This window comes from Eublepharis macularius, chromosome 7 (assembly GCF_028583425.1).
Source record: "Eublepharis macularius isolate TG4126 chromosome 7, MPM_Emac_v1.0, whole genome shotgun sequence".
In the NCBI taxonomy this organism is placed as follows: domain Eukaryota; kingdom Metazoa; phylum Chordata; class Lepidosauria; order Squamata; family Eublepharidae; genus Eublepharis; species Eublepharis macularius.
Genome location: NC_072796.1, coordinates 50,565,295 through 50,575,463, shown reverse-complemented (window position 1 = coordinate 50,575,463; position 10,169 = coordinate 50,565,295). Strand labels below are relative to the sequence as shown.

At 45.8% G+C, this 10,169-nt stretch overlaps 1 protein-coding gene across 2 annotated transcripts in view; it reads left to right on the top strand.

Moving 5' to 3' along the window:
• The window catches only part of ATP9B (ATPase phospholipid transporting 9B (putative)), a 243,284-nt gene that overhangs the window by 183,233 nt on the left and 49,882 nt on the right, over nucleotides 1-10,169 (top strand). The window lies entirely within an intron of this gene.

The window sequence follows — 10,169 nt, the reverse complement described above, 5'->3', positions numbered from 1 at the left end:
TGATTTCCTATGATGTTGTGTTTGATATCCCCTGATGCTATGGCTGTGTGTATATGTATGTATTCTTATTGAAATTAATAAAAAAAAATATGAGGATTGCCTATGGGAAGGAAACCTCTGGAACTGAGGGCAGGGTGTGATGGTCTTTTGCTTATTGCACTTAGTTTGTCCTGGCCGTTGAGTAGGAAAATACTAAAATAAAACTTATCTGTGTTGTTGTTATGTATAACAATAATTTGAATGCTGCTGCTTTTTCCAAGAAGCTCTGAGCAACATTTATGAGGTTATCTCATTTTATCCTTATCATCCTATGAGATAAGTTAAGCCTCCCAGTGAATTTGGTGGCTGAGTATATATATTATCCTGAATTTCTCATCTCTAAACCCAACACTCTAGTCAATATTCCACGCTAGTTTTCATTTCTTTGGAAGACACAGCATTTCAAACAGAAGCATGAACTTTTTTCAATTTTTTTATAATTACCATTATGAAAAGTGGTCTCAGTAGCCTTTTCCCAGCAGCTCAAGTTCTTATTAAAATTTTAACGTGGCCCATTATTTGTCTAGCATGGAGTAACACAATTTAAACTCCATTAAAAATTTCTGTGTTCTTTAACTTTCCAAGCTAGAACATCTCAAAGCGGCATCTAAAGAGCTTTATTAAACATGATACTATACAAAATAAAGCCAGAGTACAGTACATGTAAACCTTGACAGATTATACCACTTACAGTAGAAGTAGTGAGAGAGCATATAGAAGTAGTTATCATTCTCTAACAGTGCAATCCTATGCAGAGTTACTCCAGTCTAAGTCCATTGAGGTCAATGGGCTTAGACTTGAGTAACTCTGCATAGGATTGCTCTGTAAGAAACAGTGAGTTTTAGGTTCTTAGCTTCTCGTTCTCGAAGGCCCTGCCTCTTCTCTACCAGTAATAGAAATATAGTCTCTTGAGTGTGTGTTTTGTCATTGTTGATTCCGCTCCCATGAAATCCCCTAGTGTGAAACAGACTAGGGAAGGATCATTTGGTGCTCATCTGAGCTTCGAACTATTTGGGTCTGTTTGGTGTCTGTCATTTATTCTTCAGCATTAAACTTCATGCGCTTAGGAATTTGAGAGTCCTTGTTAAAACCTTAAGGTTTTTTGTGTTTATTTTATCCTGTGTTCTGCTCTTCTGGGTTGTTCTTCCTGTGAATTAAAGGACGGGCTGCATTCCCATTGCTGTTAATGCAGATATAAGACTCAAGGGGCTTAAAAGGCCCTTTGGATCTTTAACTTGTTCTGCAGGCCCTTACTGTAATCCACACAAATTACTAAACCACCAACAGAGTTAGGAAACTGCTTCCCTTAGTAGCTCTAAGGGACTGACTCTGCAGTGATTGATACTACATGCTTCAACATCAGCGTTTCTCACTGTTCCCTTTAAATTAACATCACTTGTGTCACAGAGTTTGGTGAGTATAAAAAAGCAATGTGAAATGTGTTCGAATGGAACAGAGAATGGGATTTCAAATTTGTTCCATTTTGGAAGACAAGCAATGACAGATGGAAAGAGAGCTTACATGATAGGAAATGGGAGCTTCAGTGGGGCAGGTGCTAGGGGATTATATGCTTTTGTATCTGAACAAAGGTACTTATACACTGCAATCCTAAACAGATTTACTCCAGTCTAAGACCATTGAAATCAAGATTAGACTGGAGTAACTCTGTTTAGGATTGCACTGATAGTTATGTAAGTATTATTTCCTTTTTGTTTTATTGTGTGTTTATTGGAATGTTGATATTAGGCCAGTTGAAGAATATGTGACCAGAAATCAATGCATTTTGCTTTAAAAAGAAACACTTCCCTAGTGCTCTCTTGTGAATCACATCTGTTGTCACCCATGGAATGATGCCTACAGGACTCTTTCCTTCTAAATTAATTTGCTCTTTGGTTGCTTTGTTCTGTGCTTAATGATAAAATTGTACTCAAAACTTATTGCATCATTAAAGAGCTGCTAACATTTCTCTTTAGCAATCTCTCTCAAACTTTTTGCTAAGATACTTTCCTGATGTGCCAAATAAATTGGAAGTGAAATTAAGAATATTTTTTGCATAATGCAGTGGTGTTTTTCCACTCAGTGTCTTTTAAACCTCAGCTTTAAAAATAGTTTTATTTATTTCATTTATGCCATGGCTTTCTCCCCAGTGGGAGATTTTATCCTCACAACAACACTGTGACTAGGCTAGGCTGAGAATGTACGACTTGCCCAAGGTCACCCAACAAGTTTCCATAGCAGAACGGGGAGTCCCCAATCCTAGTCCAACAATCTTGCCACTATACAACTAGCAAAACTAGTCCAACACTCTTGCCACTATATAACTAGCAAACTAGCAAAACTTTCATTAAAGGTGTTTCAGCCTTTAAAACTCTGCATACTGTAACCTCTGTACACCTTATATAATGCCCTAGTTTACCCCCCTGCGCCCTTTACATTTGGCATGTGAGACCTTAGATCTGCAGGCTGCTGGACCTAGACCTTTTCAGTGCTGGCCCAGTGGTGGTATGAAATGATCTCCTTTTGCGTATCTATTGGTGTCCATGGGCTTAAGTACACTAATTTCACTGGGACTATACACATGCAACTGAATGTAGGATCATAATATGTAGCAAATAATAACTACAGAAGTTCCATTGATTTTGAGATTATAAAGTGAATTCTGAATATACTGTTTTTTTATGTTGCTTTCAGGTGTGGAAAAGAGAGACACTTCGGTCTCTCAAATCAAGTTAATTTGATCAAATAACTATGAGATGAAGAATGTATAATGGGGGGAGGGGATTGGAACCTGACAATCGTGAATAGTATTTTGGGTGTGGTAGCTGGGTGTTATCATCCGAAACAATATCTCATTTCTAAACATTAATTATATTGTATCAAATGCTTTAGCTCTCTTTTTTCCAAGACTTGCTGTGTTTAACTAACATACTGAGAAAATACATGAAATCAAAAGTAAGTCTATAGGACAGAATATTTTATGATCTCTGAAGAATTCATCAGCAATATATTAATAAACTTCAGTCATATCCATATTGTTTGATTTTGAGAAATAGTATATCATGAGTCAGCCAGGGCTCAGTGATAGTGAGGACTCCTCAGGGGAAGGCCCACTCAGGAGAAGGGGAGTTAACAGAAGCTGACATTGGACTGCCTGAACTTACCTATCCTGACTGCTGAAACTCCGACCTTGGACTGCCTGACTTTGCCTAACCTGATTGCTGAAACCTGGATCTTGAACTGAACAACTATGCCTTGCCTAGCTTCTCGAGTCCCAGTCTTGGACTGCGCATCGGAGCCAAGTCCGCCTTCCAGCCCTCAATACTGGGAACCCACAGGCCAATACAGTTTGCTTCTACCCAAACTAATGGTGTTGCAGCAGTATGAACGGCTGGCTTGGTTGCCCAGAACCATGCACTTCAAGCTCAAGTGCAGCAGCTGACAAACACTGTGGCTGCACTTCAACAACAGCAAGTGGCTGCTGCTGCCACAGCACCTGCAACCCCTACCCCTCCAATCAAGTGCCCTGTGAGCCCTCCAGAGAAGTTTGGGGGGAAACCGTGAGGAATTTCCTGCCTTTGTGGCTCAATGCTAGCTATACATTGATTTGCGAACAAGAGACTTCCCCGATGACAAAACCAAGGTCAGTTTTTTGTTGAGCCTCTTAAAGGGAAATGCCACCAAATGGGCAAACTGCTTATGCTGGCCGATTCCTCGCTCCTGACAAACTTCGTGAACTTTATTGCTCATATGAATACCACATTCACAGACCCTCAAAAGGCTGAGCCAATTGCCATATCTGCTCAGTAATGATTTATACCACAGAGTTCCAGTTGTTGGCCCAAGACCTGGATTAGAACAAGGCCACCCTGATGGATGGACCTAGAAGGGTAAGCGGAGGAGGTGCTGGATGAAGTCGCCCAAGTGGATTGCCCCACCACATTGGACACCTTAATCCAACTCTGCATGAGCATTGACGAGCATTTAGAGGACTGATGGCAGGCCCGAAGTGGGACTCGCCTGAGAGGCCTAGGGCCACTGCCTATGTTGACCCCTCTGGTGCCCCTGCTCCCAGAACACATGGATGAGGCCAGGGAGCCCATGCAGTTGGGGGCTGCTTGCCCACGGCTGTCCAGGGAGGAGAAGGATCGACACCACTCCTTGAACCTGTGTTTGTATTGTGGAGAATCAGGGCATTATGCAAGGTGCTGTCCAGAGAAAAGGCAACCCCAGCCGTGAGATTTAAACTCCACACCCCAAGTCAATGCAGGCCTGGATACTTGGAGTGGGCTGCAGAGCTCCAAGACCCCTTCAGCACAGGATCCTGACACCTCCTGGTCCCACTAGAACTCCAGCTCCCTGATGGATGCCAGCTGGAGGCTCATGGCCTGATTGACTATGGGGAATCTTGTTCCTATATGGATGTCAGCTTTGCCAGCTAGCACCAAGTCCCATTACACTGCAAGGAAACCTCCATGCAGATGGAAGGCGACCCCTGCAATCAGGTGCCATCATGCAAGAGACACTTCCTTTGAAGATGGTTATACAGCACCACTAGGAGCAACTCCACTTCAACATTGTCAGCATGCCTCAATTCCTACTGGTATTAGGAATGTCGTGGCTGGAGATGCATAATCCCGTGATTAAGTGAGCTCAGCTGGGGATCCACTTCCAGGACCCAGTGTTTCCACATGTGCCTTCCCACCAAGCTAGGAGCTGCAGCACTCCCTATACCTGCTCCATTACCCACAGCGTATGCCGGTTATCAGGACGTCTTTGAAGAAAAGGGAGCGGTTTGGCTGCCTCCCCACCAGCCCTATGATTGTGCAATCAATACCAGGAGCACCCTTGCCCACTGGGCGTCTGTTCTCCTTGTCAGAACCAGTGCAGGGGGCACTGAAGGACTTTCTAGTCAAAAACTTGCAGTGTGGGGTTAGCCAGCCATCTACCTCCCCAATCTTGGCCCCTGTCCTGTTTGTCAAGAAAAAAGGGGGGGGGATTATGACTTTGCAATGACTATCGTGACCTCAATAAGATTACACTCCAAGACCAGTACCCATTGCCCTTCTGGAGCTGCTGGAACAGTTAAAGGGAGCCAGTTTATATACAGAACTGGATCTCCGTGGGGCCTACAACTTGGTTCGTATCCAGGCTGGAGACGAGTGGAAAACTGTATTCGGCACGCAGTATGGGCAATATGAATACCTGGTCATGTCCTTTGGCCTATGTAACACCCCCGCAGTCAGAGGTTCATGAAAAATATTTTCCAGGACCTCCGAGACAGGTTCGTTATCATATATCTCAGTGATATCCTAATCTACTCCCAGGACCCCGTAAAACACCCCGAAAATGTCCAGATGCAGCACCTGCAGCAACATGGCCTCTACACAAAACTAGAGAAATATACCTTCCACCTCTCCTCAGTAGAGTTCATGGGACATCAGATCTTGCCCTAGGGGATTATGATGGACCCCTCTTAAATAGAGGTAGTACTCTTCTGGCAGGACCCTCACCACTGGCAGAATGTGCAGTGGTTTTTAGGCTTTGCTAATTATTACAGGCAATTCATTGCAGACTTTGCCCCTGACCCGGCTGCTCCAGCCTCAGGAATCATTTCAGTGGATCCCAGTTTCCCAGCTGGCCTTCCAGGAACTGAAGACCGGGTTCGCCACCAAGCCCCTGCTGCACTACCCAAATCCCAGCCTGCTGTTCGTGGTGGAAACAGCCGCCTCTAGCGCTGTGATTGGAGCTGTGTTATCCCAACAGGAAACTCCTACCGAGCTGCTTCAATCCTTCACCTGTTATTCATGGCAGCTTACTCCTCCTAACCAAAACTATACTATTTGGGAACAGGAGCTCTTAACAATCAAGGCTGCCTTTGAAGTCTGGCACCATCACCTAGAAGGGGCTCATCATCCCATGCAGATGCAAATGGACCATTGCAAACTAGAACATCTGCAAACTGCATGTCAACTGAACCAACAGCAGATCCGGTGGTCGCTCTTCTTCTCCAGATTCCATTTTACAATGTCCTATATCCCTAGCACCCAGATCAAGAGGGCCAATGCCCTCTCCAGAAAATCTCAATATTCCACACCCCTGACCCAGGATCAACCTTTGGCCACAGTCCTGCCACCCAACGTCTTTGCCACCTTGCCCCCAGTTTCTTCACTCAGTGAGTAGTGGATACAGGAACAATGACAGAATGACCCATGTGCCCAGGAGAAGCTTACAAGTATTCAAGAAGCCAAGGAACTATCTCCACCAGACTATGCACCCACCAAAGGCATCTCTGTCTGCCACCAGGGCCCTTGCAGATGGAGGTCCTGCATCTTGCCCATGATACCAAGCCAGCGGGCCACTTTGGACAATACAAAACACTCCACCTGCTCACCCAGGAATTCTTGGGTACAGGCAGACTTGGCCCGGTATGTCAGTTCTTGTGAAGTCTGTTGACGGACCAGAGAACAACCCAGAAAACAGGTAGACCTACTAAATGCCCTGCTGTCTCCCTTAGGACCCTGGCAGGCCATGTCCCTGGACTTTATTACAGACCTACCCAATTCCAAGGGAAACACAAGTATCCCAGTAGCTGTGGACCTTTTCACTAAAATGGCCCATTTCATCCCTTAGGCCTTCCCACAGCTCACACTTTCCCACAGCAAAGAACTCAATGTTGACAATCATGTCTGCCTCTCCACGTGGTATCTCCAGATACCATCGCCCCTCCAAGAAATTGGATGCCTGGTTCATTGGGCCTTTCCCTGTCATGGACCAAGTCAACCCTGTGGCTTATCGGCTAGGCCTCCTGGCTGGCCTCCAAATCCTTCCCGTATTTCACCACTCTCTCCTGGTTCCCGCCATAGCAGAGGATCCACTTTGCCCTCCAGCCTCAGCTCCACCTCCTATCTTGGTGGACAGGCAGGAGGAATATGAGGTAGCCCAGATCCTCGACTCCCAAAGGCAAAATGGGTGGCTTCAGAACCTTGTGGACTGCAAGGGTATGGGCCCGAAGATCAGACCTAGGAGCCAGTGAACCATGTCCATGCACCAGCTCTGATACAGCAGTTTAATTGAGCATATCCTGAAAAGCCTAGTCCATCCCCACCAAAGGAGGGGGATGATGGTGTCATGAGTCAGCCAGGACTCAGTGATAGTAAGGACTCTTCAGGGGAAGAGGAGCCCTGTGCAGCCAGCCTTGAACTACCAGAAGCTAAGGACTCCTCAGAAGAAGGGGAGCTAACAGACGCTGACCAGCAGGGGATGCTTGCTAATCAGCATGCACACCCAATAGCTGGGGCAGAGCCAACACCCTCTAGCTCTGATCCAGCAGGTGAAACCCAGTTAACTGGCCCCAGCCCTTCAGTTTCACCTCCACCCTTAGAGCGCCGTAGACAGAAACTGATAACTAAACTACAGGCAAGGAGGCAAAGTGCACACCTCTTGGGCCGGCGCCAGCTACTCTCTGATGATGATAAGGAGTAGTTGCAGGATCCTTTCCCAAGCTATGGGCTGTGTGCATGGCCTTTAGCTCTGGGGCTATTAAACCAGCCAAGAGCGGCTGCTGGGTGTGGATGCAACGTGTACAATTGCTGTGAAGCCACTTGCTCTGTCTTGCCTTGCCTGTTCCCTGAAAACCTGACCTCGGACTGCCTGACCCTGCCTAGCCTGACTGCTGGAACTCTGACCTTGGACTGCCTGACTTTGCTTAGCTGATTGCTGAAACCCCAACCTTGGACTGAACAACCATGCCTTGCCTAGCCTCTGGAGTCCCAGCCTTGGACTGTGCATCGGATCTCAGTCCGCCTTCCAGCCCCCAGTACTGCGAACCCACAGGCCAGTACATAGCACCATAAAATAAAAGGAAAATAATAAAGGTAATCAATACATCATGAGAAATAGTTAGAATAGGAAGTAATTCCAGCTTCTTCATTGTTTAGAGAATAGGATTATTTACCCTGTGTTAGTTTAAATAACATGGTATACAGATGTCCTTGACTAAATAAGCAGATGAACCTGTCCAGTGATGACTTCTGGCCTCTGCCTTGTCATCGAACCCTGCATCACCCACCCTTCAATTAAAGCTTTCTTGGAATCAAGGATGTCACTGTTGACAGTGAAGAACATAATGTCACTCCTTGACTGACAACCTGTAGTTTCTTACAGATCGGAAGTGATCGCTAAAAGCATACTATTTATGTTGATTCCAAAATTCAAGGCTTTGTACCGATTACAGGCTAAATTTGTAGGAATGGGAAAGTAGAGATAATTTTCTGTGACCAAGACAGCATGGTGTCTTTTTTTATTTGCCACATGGTCCTTTCATACATTTTATTAAATAAATAGAAATGTAGCAAAGAAACACATTTCACATTTCCACGTATCAAAATCCTTTTCCTTCAGTTTTAAGGTATGTTGAGGTTAGTGCAATCTGTAGCATGTAAACAAGCATGCATAAATCCTTTTTAAAAAGGTTGGAAAGGTTGGAAATGGACTGGAGTAGTTTTAAACTTGGCAAATACTGTCTATAAACTAGCTAGTGTATTAAAAGGGGCATGTTAACAATAACAACAGCAACAACATACGATTTATATACCACCCTTCAGGACAACTTAACGCCCACTCAGAGCAATTTACAAAGTATGTCATTATTATCCTCACAACAAAACACCCTGTGAGGTGAGTGGAGCTGAGAGAGCTCCTATAAGCTGTGACTGCCCCAAGGTCACCCAGATGGCTTCAAGTGGAGGAGTGGGGACTCAAACCCAGCTCTCCAGATTAGAGTCCCGTGCTCTTAACCACTACACCAAACTGGTTAAAATTGTGAGGGGCTATGTTACAGGGTCTGTGCAGCAGTAGCCCCCCTGCATCCCCAGCAGCACCATTTCATGGCTCTCCTGAATCCCCTGTTCAGTGTTTCCACTGCAGTGGTTGTGCCTGAGTCCCCCTTGGCTTCTCCCCCATATCTGATGTGTTAGGTTGCAAGGCATTCTCTTGCAGCCAGCAGGCCCAGCGTAGGTTCATAGTTCCACCGCTACTGGGGTTGTTGAGGCAACAAGACTGCGAGATTGCTATTGCTTCACCCTTGTAGCCGCCCATCTGGTGGAGGGAGAGGCCTGCCACAACCACTCAAATAGCCCTCCCTGATGGCTCTAGCCTTCTGTCCTTCAGGCAGCCATAGCATTTTCATCTTGGCAGCAATGGCAGCTCCAGCCTGCCCTCTCCAGCTGCCTGGTGTTTTGCCACCTCAGTGAGGGTAGCTGCAGGCTACTTTCCCCTCGCCGCAGGTAATTGTGATCTGACCTTCCCTCCTCTGGCTGTCCACAGCTTTGGAGCCTCTTTGAGTCTGTCACTGCACGGGCCTTTGTCCAGCAGCGGTTATTGCTTTGCTTGGCACCAGGAGCGCTCTTAGCTGCCAGTGGAGGACATGGGTTGTGTGTTTGCACAAGCATAGACACAGATTGATGTTTGGGGGGAGAGGGTTAAACCCCACAACGTATTTTTGTCCAGATTTTAAATTTTTCTCCAAACCTGGGGCATGCCCAAGTTTGCCATAAATACTTACTTGCGTGTAAGTGGACCTGATCTGTGGATTTAACAATCCACATGGGGCACCACTTGCAAATTAGATGTGTGCAAATTCAATATATACCAAGTGGGGACCCACCAGGACTTGTGGGGGGCATCTCATGTTCCTCTCCTGCACCATGTTCTCTTTCCCTTCCCTGCCTCCCATAGCCTCTCCCCATTTCCTGTGGCCACAGCAGCCATATTGGCAGGGATTCCTTAAGGATATAATAAATCCTCACCAGCACTACTATGCCTCTCACAGCACAATCCTGAGCAGAGTTAAAACCATTTATTTCAGGAGACTGAAGAGTATAACTCTGCTTGGGTTTACACTGTCAATATCCCATCCCATTACAGGAAATAGGAGGCCTGTGCTTGTTTTCCACCTCCCTGTCCAGCCCTCTATATTCAGTCAAAGAACAAGATTTTGTGTTCCTTGATAAGCTGAAAGAGAGGGAATAGCTTGGCACTCCTTACACATTACAAGCAGTAGGGAAAGGAACGAGACTATTTTATGCCCTACAGAGATCTCTCTGTTCATGGACATGGGGCGATTAAGAAAC